This window comes from Kogia breviceps, chromosome 2 (assembly GCF_026419965.1).
Source record: "Kogia breviceps isolate mKogBre1 chromosome 2, mKogBre1 haplotype 1, whole genome shotgun sequence".
In the NCBI taxonomy this organism is placed as follows: domain Eukaryota; kingdom Metazoa; phylum Chordata; class Mammalia; order Artiodactyla; family Physeteridae; genus Kogia; species Kogia breviceps.
Genome location: NC_081311.1, coordinates 99,093,032 through 99,110,291, shown reverse-complemented (window position 1 = coordinate 99,110,291; position 17,260 = coordinate 99,093,032). Strand labels below are relative to the sequence as shown.

The following is a 17,260-nucleotide window of genomic DNA, read 5'->3' as shown; positions in this document are numbered from 1 at the left end:
ATGCCCTCCCCTTGAGTGTAGGTGGAACCCATGACTTGATTCTAACTGATGGAACACGGCAAAGGTGATGGAATTGCACACCCTTATTTACGTTGCATGACATTAGACTCCTGGTGAGCAAACCAGAGTGAGATATTCTTCTCCTGATCTTGAAGAAGCAAAGAGCAGCAATGTAAACTGCCTATGAAGAAGGTCACGTGGCAGAGAGTAACTGTGGGTTGTCTCTAGGACCTGAGAGCAGCCTCCAGCCAAGAATCAGTTAGAAACCAACGTCCTCGTTCATACAGCTACAACACAATAAACTCTACCACAAACTGAGTGAGCTCGGAAGCAGATTTTTCTCCTAGTCCCTTCTCCAGATGAGAACACAGCCCAGACAACATCTTAATTTCTACATTGTTAGATCCTAAGCTGAGGACCCAGCTAAATCATGCCTGGATCCCTAATACATGGAAACTGTGAGATAATAGATGTGTTCTAAGCCCCTAAGTTTGTAGTACTTTGTCACATAGCATGGACAACTAATACAGGGTATAAGCCAAAAAGCACTGTTCTTCAATGTTGAGTATCTCAAAGGAAATCAGGGAAATGGCTATCTGAACAGGACATCCAGGAATAGGAGGAAGAAGGCGCACATCAGAGGGACCAAGCAGGACTGACTCTGACTCAAGATTATACTGGCAAGATACCAATAGAGGCTCTGGAGGTGACTTCGGTCAGAGATGGTGATTGGGAAAGTTCAGTATAAGAGGGGATAGAATTAGAGTGAAGTCAACAGGATTAAACTGGCCTTGATTTTATATTAGAACTCATCAGGGGAAAACAATGATAATGAAAAAAAAATTTTGGCTGTACATGAGAAAAGTAATGAAACCCACTACAAGAAAGCCAAGACATTGATGACTATCAAAGAGTCATGCTAATATTTGGAAGGACTATCGTATACTAGAAATTTTGCTAAGCATTTCATAGATTAGCACTGACCAGTAGAAATATAATGTGAGCCATATGTATAATTTTAAAAAAATTTTGTAGCCACATTAGAAAAGTAAAAAGGAAGATGTGAAATTAATTTTAATAATAGATTTTATTCAATCCAACAGATTATTTCAATTAGTAATCAATTATTAAATGTATTAATGAGAATGAAATAGGTTCCATTCTTTTCTTTCTTTTTATTTTTTCTTTTTACTAATTCTTCAAAATCTAGTTGTGTATTTTTCACCTAGAGCATTGTCTTGATTCAAAACTAGTGTTCTTATTTCAATTTAATGTTTTCATATTTAAGCACTCATAACACCTATATTTTTTGTTTGTTTTATTTTGTTTTGTAATTACTGAGTTTATTTTTAAACGCTGTTTTTTTTTTAACATCTTTATTGGCGTATAATCGCTTTATAGTGGTGTGTTAGTTTCTGCTTTATAACAAAGGGAACCAGCTATACATATACATTTAACCCCATATCTCTTCCCTCGTGTGTCTCCCTCCCACCCACTCTATCCCACTCCTCTAGGTGGTCACAGAGCACCGAGCTGATCTCCCTGTGCTATGTGGCTGCTTCCCACTAGCTATCTATTTTACATTTGGTGGTGTATATATGTCCATTCCACTCTCTCACTTCATCCCAGCTTACCCTTCCCACTCCCTGTGTCCTCAAGTCCATTCTCTACATCTGTGTCTTTATTCTTGTCCTGCCCCTAGGTTCTTCAGAATTTCTCTTTTTTTTTTTTCTCTTTCTGACTTACTTCACTCTGTATGACAGACTCTAGATCCATCTACCTCATGACAAATAACTCAGTTTCGTTTCTTTTTATGGCTGAGTAATATTCCATTGTATGTATGTGCCACATCTTTATCCATTCACCTGTCGATGGACACTTAGGTTGCTTCCATGCCCTGCTATGGTAAATAGAGCTGCAATGAACATTGTGGTACATGACTCTTTGAATTATGGTTTTCTTTATGGTATATGCCCAGTAGTGGGATTGCTGGGTCGTGTGGTAGTTCTATTTGTAGTTTTTTAAGGAACCTCCATACTGTTCTCAATAGTGGCTGTATCAATTTACATTCCCACCAACAGTGCAAGAGGGTTCCCTTTTCTCCACACCTTCTCCAGCATTTATTGTTTGTAGATTTTTTGATGATGACCATTCTTACTGGTGTGAGGTGATACCTCATTGTAGTCTTGATTTGCATTTCTCTAATGATTAGTGATGTTGAGCATTCTTTCATGTGATTGTTGGCTGTCTGTATATCTTCTTTGGAGAAATGTCTGTTTAGGTCTTCTGCCCATTTTTGGATTGGATTTTTGTTTTTTTGATATTGAGATGTATGAGCTGCTTGTAAATTTTGAAGATTAATCCTTTGTCAGTTGCTTCATTTGCAAATATTTTCTCCCATTCTGAGGGTTGTCTTTTGGTCTTGTTTATGGTTTCCTTTGCTGTGCAAAAGCTTTTAAGTTTCATTAGGTCCCATTTGTTTATTTTTGTCTATTTCCATTTCTCTAGGAGGTGGGTCCAAAAGGATCTTGCTGTGATTTATGTCATAGAGTGTTCTGCCTATGTTTTCCTCTAAGAGTTTTATAGTGTCTGGCCTTACATTTAGGTCTTTAATCCATTTTGAATTTATTTTTGTGTATGGTGTTCAGGAGTGTTCTAATTTCATTCTTAAGCTTACAGAAAAACTGATTGAAAAGTACAGAGAGTTCCCATATACCCACACCTGCCCCATATGCATACAGTTCCCTCATTATTAATATTTTGCCTTAGTATAGTACATTTGTTACAGCTGATCAGTCAATAATCATATGTTATTATTAACTAACTTCCATAATTGACATTAGGGTGCTCTCTTTGTGTTGTATATACTATGGATTTTGACACATGTATAATGACATATACCCACTGTTGCAGTATCACACAGAATAGTTTTACTGCCTTAAAAATCCCTGTTGCCCTCCTGTTCATTCCTCTCTCTGTCCTTCCCTGAACTCCTAACAACCACTGATAGTTTTTGTCTTTTCCAGAATGTCACATAATTAGAATTATACAGTATGTAGCCTTTTCAGATTGGCTTATTTCACTTAGCAATGTGAATTTAAGGTTCCTCAATGTGTTTTCATGGCCTGATAGGTCATTTCTTTTTATCATTGAATAATATTCCATTGTCTGGATGGACCACTGTTTATTCATCCATTTGCCTACTGAATGGCATCTTGGTTGTTTGCAAGTTTTGGCAATTATGAATAAAGCTGCTCTAAACATCTGGTGCAGGTTTTTGTGTGGACAAAATTTTCTACTCATTTGGGTTAATATCAAGGAGTGTGATTGCTGGATTATGTGGCAAGAGTATGTTTAGTTCGTAAGAAACTGTCAAACTGTCCCCAGAGTGATTGTGCCATTTTGTGTTCCCGCCAGCAATGAATGAGAGTTCCTGTTGCTCCACATGCTCACAAGCATTTGGTGTTGCCAGTGTTTTGGATTTTCATTATTCTAAAAATACTTATGTAGTGGTATCTCACTGTTTTCATTTGCAATTATCTAATGTCATATGACATTGAGAACACCTACGTTTTAACAACTGCAAATACCACCACTACCATTAACTTGCTAACGCTTAATTATCACTTCCTATGTGTTAGACCAAGCATTTTTCACATACTTTCTCACATCATGAATCAGATACCATTATTTTTAGGCATTTTGCAGAAAAAGAAATAGGTTTAGAGAAGTTAAGTACATTGCTGGTAAATGTTGAATCTGTGACTCTCTGGATTTTCTGACTCCAAATCTCCTCTCTTAAATACTAGTATCTTTTTTCCCCTCTCTCAAAAAGTGTGACCACTGAATCTCTTACTTCAGAACCGACTAGGATATGGATAAAGATTCAGAATCCCAGACACTACCCTATTACATCAGAATCTTCACAATGAGGATCTGGAGGGGGAGATTCTGAGGCACACCTGAGATTGAGAATCACTACACTATCATACAAAGATTATTCAAAGACCAAATGGAAGGTTTTGTTTTGTTTTGTTTTGTTTTGCGGTACGTGGGCCTCTCACTGTTGTGGCCTCTCCCGTTGCGGAGCACAGGCTCCGGACGCGCCAGCTCAGAGGCCATGGCTCATGGGCCCAGCCGGTCCGCGGCATGTGGGATCCTCCCGGACCGGGGCACGAACCCGTGTCCCCTGCATCAGCAGGTGGACTCCCAACCACTGCGCCACCAGGGAAGCCCCAAAATGGAAGTTTTGATGTTTTGTTGTTTCTTGCTCCATGTATTTCTCTTCGAAGCATATTTACAAAAATACAATTATTTATATAAAATAAAATATACTGGAAACAGTGAGAGAATATCTTCAATGTAAAGTCAATAAGTGGTTCACTCTGTCTCCTCATTAGAGAATACATGAAAAGTTTTCCCCACAGATTTCCAAGCTTGTATCTGAAAATTTCTACCAAAGGTTCTTATTATTAGTGTAAGCACTTGGGGACAGATTATAAAATACAGGACCTCTCACTTAGATACGGATTTTCAAATAATATATCTGAATGAGGAAGACTGAATAAAATGAATAATTATAATAAGGATCATGGGAAGCATAGATATAATTTTGAGAAAAGAAAATTCATGTCCATCCAATAACTACTATGTATCCCTCTGTGCTAGATAAATTGGACAAAGTCATACAGAATACTTCTAGTGTTATGATAGATTTATCTAACTATATGTCTATTTATTGCCTTTTTATTGGGTATATATACATATTATACACACATGTACAGTTTATAGTATTATTAAACAGCAACTTCAGGCCAGGCAAAAATCAACATAGCAGGTACTCTATGAAAATTGTGAATTAAATTAAATAGACACATATTCCTTGTGGCTTTTGATCTGAGACAAGACATTATTAAGGATATTTGCAATAGGATTACCTGTGTTAAAATCCCTGTTTTGCCTCTAAATAGGTTTGGAACCTTGGATATCAAAAGACTTGGTCTACTTCATCCTAAATGGAGGTAGAGATACATCTACCCTGTAGAGACGCTGCATTAAAATCATTAGACAGTGCCTGATTTACATTAAGCAGTCCATAAATGTGAGTTATTATCTTAACTATTATTATTATTCACAGGAAAAATTCGAAAATGGGAATGGACTCAATAGAGTCCTAGAGTGGAAAGATGCTATAATGCTAGCATGATAGCTAATGGTATCAGGAAATAAATGGTATGTGACAAATGCAAGATGTAGAAATTAAGTACTCTAGGAATGGAAAACAGAAGAAATCACTTTTCACTGGAGTGGGCAGGGATGGCTTCTTCAAGAAATCTAAATGAGTTTGCAAATGTTTTTAGGTGGAGAAAATGTGCATTTGGAGGCAGTGTCTTTTCGGGGATGTACAAATTCAGAGATTTTAGCACTTCTTCACAGATGGAAGAACTCCATTTGGACCCTCAGACACAGACCACCATGCCAATATTTGGAATGTAAGCAGAGAGAGCCCAAGACAGGTGCTGCATAAGAAAGAAGCTTGGACCCAAGTGAAGAGAAGGCATCTTTCTAATGCTAACTGCAGCTCACCTTGGATAGCAACTATACACCCATTTGTAGCTAGAAAATTGCAGGCTGAGGACAAAATAGCCCTTTAAACAAGCATGCCACTGAGTTTGGGAAGGGAAGAGGCAGAGCCACCTGAAGACACAAATCCTGCTAAGAAGAGCATTAATTGTTCTCTATATCACACAGACTTACTTCTGCAATCAGTAAGAAAGAGTGGGCTTGGACTGGGACTCATTGTTTTACCAGGTAAATTTGGAATTGAACAATAGACCTCAACCTCCAGTTTTCTCCATGGTGTGGAACACAAGCTAAACTGATACAGCATTTAACAATATGCAAATGAGTTAATGGCCTTGCAGGGAAGATCCCAAAGAGGATCCCCAGCAAAAGATAAACGGCTTTCTCCTTGCAACCTCTTGTCTATCTTGGTGTTCGCTCAAGCTGAGGAGTTCAAAAAGCGTAAACAAAGTTAGCATTTCACTGTCAAGGCCATAAACACATTCATAAAGGCAGGAGCAATTTTGTAGCTGTACATACATTGAAGAGAGAGCATGCCCCTGAGAGCTGGAGCTTTACCATCACTTAATAAAACAAAAAAACAACACAATTTGGAAGGAATTGTTCAAAATGCAGTCCTATCTTTTATTTTATATTCTTTTATAGCCACCCTTTATTGAGTGTTTACTAAGAGCCAAGAACTCTATTAGGCATTTTTTAAACTTTTATTTTAAAATAAAATACAAATACAGGAAATCACACAAAATTATTATAAAGCAAATACTATTTTAATCACCACCCACATCCAAGAATAAAACATTCTTTGAAACATTCAATAGAAGCCTCTCCCTCCAAAAGAAGCTCTGTTCTCTCTCCCTCCAAAAGTAAACACTGCACTGACTTTTATAGTAATCCTTTCCTTATTTTTCTTTATGGTTTATCACTTAAGTGTGCACTGTAGCTTAGTCATCAATTTTCAAGTTGATATTTTTTTAAACTCCATTTTAATCATGTCATCCCTTTCTCCTCCCCCGACCAAACTCCTCCTTTTGTCTTACTTAAAATGTATCTTTTCTTCTTGAGTTTGCTCCAGGGTGGAGCTGCTAATTGCATATTCATGGTGCAGCTTTTCAGGCTCTCTTTTCTGTATTGTGGGGAGCAGGACCCTTAGTCAGACTCAGCTTTGATGTCTTTGGCAAGACTATCGGTGGTGCTGTGCTCTTTTTTCAGGAGACACACTGATGCTTAACACATCAATCCATTGTTTTATTATAGATTCCAAAATGGTAACACTCGAGTTCTATCCACTATTTTTATACATTTGCTTGAATAATTTTATATATAAGGAGATGCTTCCTCTCATCTACAATTTGGTTACCCAGTGGTATAGTTCCAAAAAAGGCAGAATCGATGTTTGATTCTTTTCTTTCATGTAGTTTTCATGAGAATAAATTGGTTTCCTATCATCCTCAGAAGGGGACCAATTAAGATTTAAATATATTTGGTGGATACCCATCCACTGTAATTTCTATCCTTATGGAAGTTCAATGTTTTCTTTGGCTAGGTAGAGCCATTTTAATGTTGGCTTTTAATTCCTCTTAACGTTGTTCTAATAGTCTTTGATAGCTTCCATGCTAGTTTATGTCAAAATGTTCCAGGTTTATCTGGTACGTTTCTTATCCCAGATTCAGTTCAGCTGTGTTTCTAAGAAGCTCTCGTTTCTTGTATGATGACAATATGGGTGTAGGTGATAATCACTGCTACTAGGGTTGCTAGATTTAGCAAATAAAAATACAGGACACTCAGTTAAATTTCAATTTCAAATAAACAACAAATACATTATAGTATAAGTATGTCCCCAAATCAACACAGGACAACTTGTACTAAAAAAGTATTTGTTGTTTATCTGAAATTCGAATTTAACTGGACAGCCTGTATTTTATCTGACAACTGATTACAACTAGGTAGTCATCTCTAGACTGTATTAGTCCAGGCCCTCCGAGAAGCACGTATGATTAGATGTGCAAGAGAGTTGTTGGAAGAGATCCCTATGAGGGAACAAAACCAGGGGTTTGAAATGGCAGGGGAGCCCTCTGGGGTAATGCAGGCTTGACTTCTGTGAAAGGCAGAGAGAAGAAAGGAGAATAAGATAAGCAGAGTCTCAAATTACAGTTCAATTCTAGAAATATAAATATAAATATTTATAAATACATAAAAATCTCTGGCTCACATGTTATTTTCTGGAATATCTTAAGTATGTAACTTTATTTTTCCCCCTAAGATAAAGTGTTGTTGTGGAAAAATCTAACGATAATATAATATTATTTACTTTTTAAGTGGTTTTTTGCCTAGATGCCCCAATAAATTTTTTTTTCCTTTAAGATCCCTTAATTTTACTTGGTATTGACTGTGCTGTGTTAATAATCTCAGGCATACTATATGATTTTTCGATAAGTAGTTTAAATTGTTTTTTCAATGTCCAGATCACTTTCTTAAATTGTTGTTTTTAGTATTTCTTCTCCCCTACCCGCCCCTTGATTTGTTCTCCCACTCAGGAACTCCCATAATCTGTATGTTGGATCTTCCTTTCCATGTACAATATTTGTTGCTTTCTCTTGAACATCTTTCTTTTTTTCTTCACTTCTCTTTGGTTCTTATCATTTTTTTCCTTCCCACCTGATTTTCCTTAGAGTATCATTTGTTGTGCTTAGTTGCTCTTCTATTACACCTAGAGTAGTCTTTATTTCTAATGACTTTTAAACAATTTCTAATTCTTTCTTTAGTTCTGTCCCTTTATTTCAGAGTTTTTAAAATTCTGATTGTTATTTTTCATATATTGTATGATTTTCATAATCTCCTTTAGCTCATTTTGCAGTGGTGTATTATAGTTTTGAAAAATTTTTGAGCATGACTTTTTTGGCAAACTTTCTTTGTCAATAGCAGAAATTGGTGAAATTCCTGTAAAGTGCTAGAAAGTAAATATTTTATGCTTTGTAGGTCATTTGTTCTCTGCCACAATGCTTAACACTGTCATTGCAGCTTAAAAACAATCATAGGCTATGTATAAATGAATAAGCATGGCTATATTCCAATAAAACTTTATTTATAAAAATAAGAAGTGGGCTGGATTTGGTCAGTGGGCTATAGTTTGCCAACTCTTGATCTATTGGGATATTATTCCCTTTCTTTCTTGTAGGAAGTTTGTTTTTAAGGCTAATCTTTAAATGAAATTTGACTGTGATAGTATTTTATCTACTCATTTTTATATATGAATTTAGTTTTCTTGAACTTCTAGATAGTTAAAGGTTCAGACAGGTTTTCTAACTTCAAATTAAATCTTTTTTGTTTTCAGGTAAATGGCTTGTACTCTTAGATTTCCTGGATCTGTTCACCTTTTGTCTGTATTTTCTCTTTCCTTCATCTCTATTATTTTTATTCTGCTCAATTTTGATTCCACTTCTAGTAATTTTTCCTTGTCATGGGATCCTGTATTGGAAAGAAGCCCTGGCAGGTCAACTTTAAAAGTTCAAAGGATCTAGGCTGCTCTAACCACCTTAGACTTTGACCCTGGCTTGTTAAGAGCTATGAAGTGTCTGAGATTTTACAAGGCTTACAAGCTAACAAGTTAACCTACCAGTTTTATGGATATTTTCAAAAAATATGAGACTCTTGGGTCAGAGACAAAGAACTTTACTACTGTAGTACAGCAAAGAGCATAAACATCATCATATTTGTGTGAGCTCTCTTTGTCCCCAAGTCCCATGGGGGTGAGTGATTGGACCCAGATGGATGTTGGTTCACACAGTGGGTTATAGAAGAGGAATCCTAAGCTTAAGAAGATCAAATCTCTTACAATGGGAAGAAAATATGCTTGCCCTTTGTTCCAGAGGGAGACACTGTTCCCTCTTTCCAGGATAATTGCTATACAAGTATTCTTTAAAAGATACTCTAGAACAAAAGACCATTTCTTGCTAGTGGGACCTGCAGAAAGGGGAGAGATCTATGGGAAATCGACTCCCAGCAGAGTCCCTTTCCTTTCACTCATTATTGGAATGCATAAAACCTCTCCTAGTTGTTTTTATATTGACACACTGTGCTTTCTGGTGAATATCCACTGACTATTTTGGGGCTCTCTCCTTGAATATTTTGGGATTGTAGGTATGTCATTTGCCCTACTGCTTCCCTCTGCTTTCTCCCATATAGATACCAAGGGCACTCAGGCTGTGCAGTTTTTGGTATTTAGGGATTAGTAGAGGTGTTTTCTTATCTGGATTTGTTGTAAATGTTGTGCTTTTGGTTTTGATGTCTAGTTCTCATCCAGCCTAAACGCATGCAGGCATCACCACAGTCCATCTTCCCAAAATAACCTTGTCTTTTAAAGAAAGTATGCCAAGCCAATTTTCCTTTTTTTCTTTTTTTTTTTTTAATCCTCATTTTGACCATCAACTTTACTATGCTATAATATGGTTATACTCTATGATCCTACAGACTTGCAGGGGGATGCTTGCCCCTTTTCGCCTCCCCCCACAGCACTAAATGGTACTAAGTTGTTCTATCATTTTAAGTGGAGGTCCAAATCTTTCCTTTTCTATTTATATATTTTCCCTTCTGGCTATTATTTGTGTATCTCACCCTATGGTAATTCCTATTACCCTCTTTTTGAATATGTGGTCCAAAGACTAGACTAGTAAATCAGAGAGACAACCTGGTTTAAAATGTGTGCAGAGGATGCAAAACAAAAATAAAAATGTTCTGAGGTTGGGCATAATTCTAGAAGATTCTATCGACCTTGTGGTAGTTTTGGCATTATATGGAACAGGCTATAGGAATTCAAACTGTATTAAGATGACAAAACATTGTATTCAATGTCAACATTTCCTCATAATTTTACCCAGTATAGCTCCGCCTTCCTCAAATTCAGTATAAGATTTATATCCTAAGAGGAAGATAGAACACCTTAAGAGCAGCATTGCCAATATAACGCTTATCTCCAAATTCATTTTTCCCTGTGAGTTCTCAGCACTGGAGGCTCAGCACTGTAAAATACTATGTCTTTTACAACACATAATATCTGCTCATAAGCAGTGGAAAATTCCAAGTTTATTTGGCTTTCACTTAATGTTTTGAAACACAGCAATATCTGGTGAGCCTTTACCCATATCCAGACTCAGCAGATCAGAGGATTATCAAGATTATAAAATTCCTACATGTTAAATAGAAAAAGGTAAAATATTCTGAGACAATAGCGAGACAGAGAAAAGCTATTTTCCCTGGGTGACACTGTTCAATAAATTAAATAAAAAATAAGTTCATTGGAGATTCTGAGAGGGCTTACTATTGAAGTGGTGAGAAGAATTATTTTTTTCAAAGTATATTTCCTCCAAGACCTCTTTTACTTAAGCAACGAGACTGATGTAGGCTCCTACCCACAACCCCTGCACACACAGAAACTATACCTCTGCCCCCAACAGGATTTCTCCCCCTACCCCGGCAAATTACAGTGTAGTAGAAAGATAAAATGTCTCTTGTGACAATTAGAATGCTGAGCAAGCTAGTACAGAATAAGGACATAAATTGTGCAGTGAGGTATACACTAGAAGTGTTAACGAGGAGTGTCTCTGTGAAGTTGAGTTAGGAAAGGATGTGAGAGGAGCTGAGTCCTAATACATCAACTTCATTTGGGAAGATGGACAAGTGAGTGGATGGCTTCTCCATAGGGAGGGATAGGAGACCACATGAGAGACTGCCCATCCATCCTATGAGGCTATTTTGATGTCCTATCAAGTAGGATTAAACACTCATATCAACACTGTTGACTCAATAAAATAGCTAATTAAGTGGTATTTCTCTAGTCATTGATTTGTATAAACTGTGATATTTAGTATAGATTTTCTCTACCTCCTCTACTGATGTGTGTAGTCAATTGTTAAGTGCAAAAATGATAAACATTACAAGAAAATGTAGGCTTGATATTGATTGAAAAATATCAAATATAAATCAACTAGAGAGGATAAGGAAATTAAAATTTGGACTATGCTTTCTAAAATTGTATGAATACATAAAATAAAACAATGGCAGGAGCTATACTTAAGACCTAACCAAAAGGAATTAAGGTATTTCACAATTCTTATGAAAACATTAACAAAAATACAAAAGACTTAATATACCCAAATATCCCTAATAGCTTTAGAAATCATTCTTTTGTCTTTTTCCCCTCTTTTTCTCTTCCCACTTTTCCTTGATCTCTTCCTCTTTATCCTTTTTATATTTGAATAAAGATACACAGAGTTAATAAATATTTAAATTGATAAGATAGATATTAAGTGACCCAATTATCTTCCCAAATATTGATAGATATAGGTGACAGATAAATAGATGAATATAAGGATATAAGAAGTGATCTACAAAAATAACAGGCTACCCATCTAGGCTAATAGGTTAAACAGAGTTAAATAGTGGTTAGTAATGAGAGATGTATTTTATGTGCCTCATTTCAACAGAGGTCACACCCCAAGATATCCTGGAACTATATTTGTAAAATCTAAACAGATGACTCTGGGGTGAAAGGACTGGCTGGGAATCCAAGGACTTGGCCTCAGTTTCCTTTGGAGATGATAGAAGAAGAATTTCTAGTGGTAGAAACTCTAGTGGTAGTAGTGGGAGAAGAAGGCCAGGGGCCCTTTAATGTTAGTGGATCATCTGGTGCCTTTTCACCTAAATCTTAGACTAGACTATCTTTTGTTTTCAGGAGGAAAATTCATAAGGGAGTTTGAATCTAGTTCTAAATTCTTGAAAATACATTTAGCATGGTGACATTGGCACGAAAGATGGAAATTCTCTCTTCTCTACAAAATTAGTCAAGATCTCACTGTAAAAGTTTTCTCTTTCAATTTATAAAATATTTCTCTGAATGGGAAATGTGCTTTGTGCTATTCTGGGAATTATATAAGGAAAGAAGTTAGGTAACCATTATGAAGTCTGAGTGTAGGAGAAGTCTCAGTTATAATGTACTTTCCAAGGACAAAAGATAAAGAGGTTATTTTGAATCATTAGAAAATCAAGCCTTGGTTAGAAAGTGAGAAATATCAGGTTCAGAGAAATTTATCTATCACAGACACATTATCTGAAAAGAACAAATGTTATGCCAGTGTTTCTAAGTGCTCTTCCACATCTGACAATCTTTCTGTCATTTGTGGACAACATCTGATTCAGGAAAGTTGATTTCATTTCTAAAGAAATAGGAAGATCAGGAAAAAAATTATCAACAAAAAGAAAGAGAAGGTATTTTTTTACAATGCTAACAACCAATTCATTAAATAATTACTCTTTAGAAAAATCAAATAAATAAACACAGATCCCTTGAAAGCATCTAGGTAAAAATAATCATGATAACAGGTAAATTGCCCACATTCTAGATGTTTTGGTGTTGTGATTCAGCTATACATTGGAGAGAAAATATTACATGGGAAAAGTCATGTTCATTGTTTTCCTGTTTTAATACCCTTATTTATGATATGTCACAGAAGGGCTGTTGGGGGTAAAGGAAGATTCGAGGTGTGTTAATATAACAACCAAGGGGACAGTACAGCTCAGGGTCTCAGTGCAAATGAGCAGTTTGTCAATATCTTCCGGTCTCCAGTGAGCAACAAGAATGGCTCTCAGGGTATTGCAACTCTGTCTGCTTCCACCAGAGATCATAATTGGGCTATGGATTTTTACAACAGGAACGTTCCTATTGTAGACAGAGACTGGCAACAAGTTTAGTTAAATTAATGCCAAGAGCATCTTAGAACAGGGTGAGCAGTGTGCATGGATATCACTCAAACATGTAGTGACGCTGCTTCTTTTTCTTTCTTTTTTATTAATGTATTTTTGTGATAGTTTACTGCTTAGAGCTTCTAATATATATCTTATTTCTGAGGATTGCTCAGCATACTGGTTTTCTGCCCAATGACATGATAACGCGCTGTGGGGAATTCAAGAAGCCGATTGAGATGAGTAGAGATGATTTATAAATCGAAAGTAAATGATAGCGGAAGATGTGAACTAAAGCTATTTCTTGATCTCCGAAAAGCTAATTGGGCACGTTTCGGGCCAGGTCTCTGAAGGCACAGCTCATGAACTGTCTTTCTGATGCTGTGCTCATTATGGACACTCAATAGAGGACCGGCTAATGCTAGAGAAATCCCCATCAAAGTGGCCTTTATGTGACATTGCAGATTTACTTCAGGAGAGAGAGAGAAGGAAAAAGAAGGAAGAGATTTCAGGCAATCAGCCCTTACAGAGTACTATTTGCCTTAAGTAATTGATCTGAAACTGAAGAGTTTGTCTGTGAGGGCTACCCGGCTTCATAAATTCTCAAGGGACTTTGTCTTCCAACACATCAGGGTTTAGCCAGGCTTTATTTGTTACTGGTTGTTGGAGGACATGTGGGATTTTATGATCCTGGGTCTACTCTTTGAAATGGAAGACTGAATACAGCACACATGACCTAAGTATTCTGGAACAACCCAAGTTTGCCACTGACACTTAAACATTTTAATGATCATCTTCAATGAATTTAATTATTATCTAAATCTCATAACCTATCCTCAATTATTCATATTAATAATTCTAGGTAAAATGAAATGTACTGCATTGGCATCACACTTTTAAAGAATCAAATATCAAGGAAAGAAAGACATCACAAATGTTCACAATGCTGTATATGGAGAAAATTTTTGAGCGACTTGGGAAATTTAAATCAATATATTGAGGAAGCAACATAGTGGGTTATGTCTACATGGGAACCTGAAACTAGGATTTGAGGCAGTAAAAATTTTCAGAGGGGAATAATGGAGTCTGAATCCTAGAAATCTTCCTGAATAATATGGCCACATGTTGCAAGGTTTGGATATTTATAAAACAAAATAGAGGGGATTTTGCTGAGCAATCTCTTCAGGTTTTTGTAGTTATAAGAGTCTGATTCCATTCGGCGAAATCTGCAGGAAAACCTCCTTTATCATTGCCTGAGTGTTATAAAATGAGTGGTTATCCATGAGCTAGCTCATCAAAGATAATACATGAAAAAAGTACTCAAAAATATTTTATAAATCTGGGACTTCCCTGGCGGTCCAGTGGTTAAGACTCTGCCTTCCAATGCAGGGAGTGCGGATTCGATCACTGGTCGGGAGCTAAGATCCCACATGCTTTGTGGCCAAAAAACCAAAAACATAAAACAGCAGCAATATTGTAACAAATTCAATAAAGACTTTAAAAATGGTCCACATCAAAAATATTTTATAAATCTCTATAAAACTCTCCTTTAATAGATCTTGACTTTTCAGAAATGATAATCTGTAAATAAATTAATTTTAATTTTCAGATTTCTAAAAATATTATCAAGGCAAGGATTGTTACTATACACTTAAGTGTAACTAGAGAGCAGGGGAAAGTTTGGTGGATATTAAGGATCCTCTGTGAAGTAATTTACTTATCTACTGATTTTTTTTTTTTTGGTATTTGTATAAGTACTTAATTGTCTAAGTTTTAAACATATATTATTTATCATTCCAATAATAGTCTTTTGCTCCATAAAATTAATATATAGTCAAAGAAATTTAGAGAAAGAAGACATTTTAATGGTCACCTAGTCTAAACTTTTGAATTTTATCATATAAGTAAGCAGAGGCAGGACATAAGTGACTTAACCCTGGCCCATACCTCTATGTGTGATGGGGCTAGGGTACAACTGCCAATCTGATAACATCTAATCTGGTACAGGTCCTCTTCTCTGCACTGCACTAGGATTACATCTAACTGAGTAGTTTAAAAACTTTGTAGATGTTTGATTGTAAGTTAGTGTTTTATTTTTTTAGACGATAATCTATAATCAGAAACCATATAAAACTGAGCAGGAGACATTCTCTCTCAGAATGTAAGGTTTTTTTGTTTTTGTTTTCTTTTTGAACAGTAGACTTTTTTCTTCAATACAAAATGAAGTAGAAAATCCTACATTGTAATTCAAGGGCATCACATTTCAAAAAATAGAGTATTTAAGTTGGTCAGGTCAGTTTACCTGTGATTAAGTTTTAATTAATGCCTTTAACTTAGATCCCAACAGCTACAAAATCATGTTCTTACCTTAGACAAAATAAGAACCCACCAAAAAGACACAGACTCAAATTAAATCAAAGAAGTTTTCCTTCAAAAAAAAATGATACATGTACACAAATACACATTATACATGAAACGTACAACTAATATCTTGAATTGTGACCCAAGTGAATTTTATCTGAATACTGGAAATGAATGCAAGTTGAACATCTTAATTCAATCAAATAAGTAATCTTAAATAGAATGAGGATAATTCCCTCCGGTCTATACTTGTCCCATGTGGACAGAAATCTTTGCACGTAACTAAATTCCTGCAAGTCAAGTCAATTGTCCAAAATAGAAACACATTCAAAGGATGAAGACACTGAAATAATGAAGAGAAGAGTGAAATATAAAGACAGAAATACTTTTAATGTAGCTCCCTTTCTCTCAAAATATTACATGTGAGGGAAAATCTGGATTGTCAGATTTAATGGATGAGTTGCCCAACAGCTATTTTACTGTTGTTTCATTTGAAAATTTTGTTTTGTACTTTTACAACTAGCAGAGTTATTCCTATCACAAAGTTATTTCTATCAAAATGGACCAACACAGTATTACAGGTCACTAGTAATATGCACTTCACTATCTGTTTTTGAAAAGCAAGCTCTCTCTCCAGTCAAATACTGCCTTTTTTGTAGAGAAAGTCATTCTATTTTTATTCTCTAATCTACTCAAATCTGGTGAACATTGCTTTCTTTAAAAAAAAAAAAAAAACATCTTAAAGGCTTAGGACTGTTAATGCTTAGAACAAGTGTGACAATGCATGTTTCAGGAATTAACAGGGCAGGAGCTCAATTCCTTTTATCCTACAACATTCCCTCAGCTAGGAGGTGGCTAGTTCTTGGACGTAACTGACTCGGACAAGGATGGAGTTGGTCCTTAGCCAATAAAACATGACTCAAGGTTACTCTGTTCCCCTCCCCCCCACATATGCTAGGTCCCTTCTGCTGAAAACTCCTCACGACCCATGTTCTAAGTCCAGTCATACCGGATATTTAACTCCTCCCGCCTTGTCTCTGGTCAGCCTGTTCCTGAGACTCAGAATGCTTTTTGTCCATCTGCTTTGGGCGAGTCCTTTCTAGCAGCCCGGGAAAGCCACGCGCTAGCGCATATGGATGAAACTGATGGACATTGTCTATTATACCCACAGGAATTCAGCCTCCAAAGAGCTACATTGACTCATTGATTTGTATCCATGCTCCGGGCTCCTGGTACCCACACTATAATGTAAACTCCCTGCTGGCGGGGAATTTGGAGAGTGTGTTTGGCACAGGATAGGTGCTCAATAAACAAACTTTGAGAGAGTTGTGTTGAGCGAAGGGAAGGCTGCAAAGGAACTTAAAATTTGAATGGTTTTCTACGTGTCCAAAGAAAGAGGAAAAAAGTGTGAGTACCAGAGTATCATCATTGTTGTTTTTATTCAACCTTTAGGAATTCCACTGGCATTATTCACCAGAGAGCTAGCAGTGGAATGCAAGCTGGAGACTAAAGGACCCCTGTCCATTGACCCAGATCAGGAGGCGCAAAGCCTCGGGTCATAAGCTATGACACCCTCTTGGGT

The 17,260-nt window shown here is 36.4% G+C and overlaps 1 protein-coding gene across 1 annotated transcript in view; it reads left to right on the top strand.

Moving 5' to 3' along the window:
• Window positions 1–17,260, top strand: part of DPP10 (dipeptidyl peptidase like 10) — a 1,329,914-nt gene that overhangs the window by 638,123 nt on the left and 674,531 nt on the right. The gene's annotated exons all lie outside the window — the stretch shown is intronic.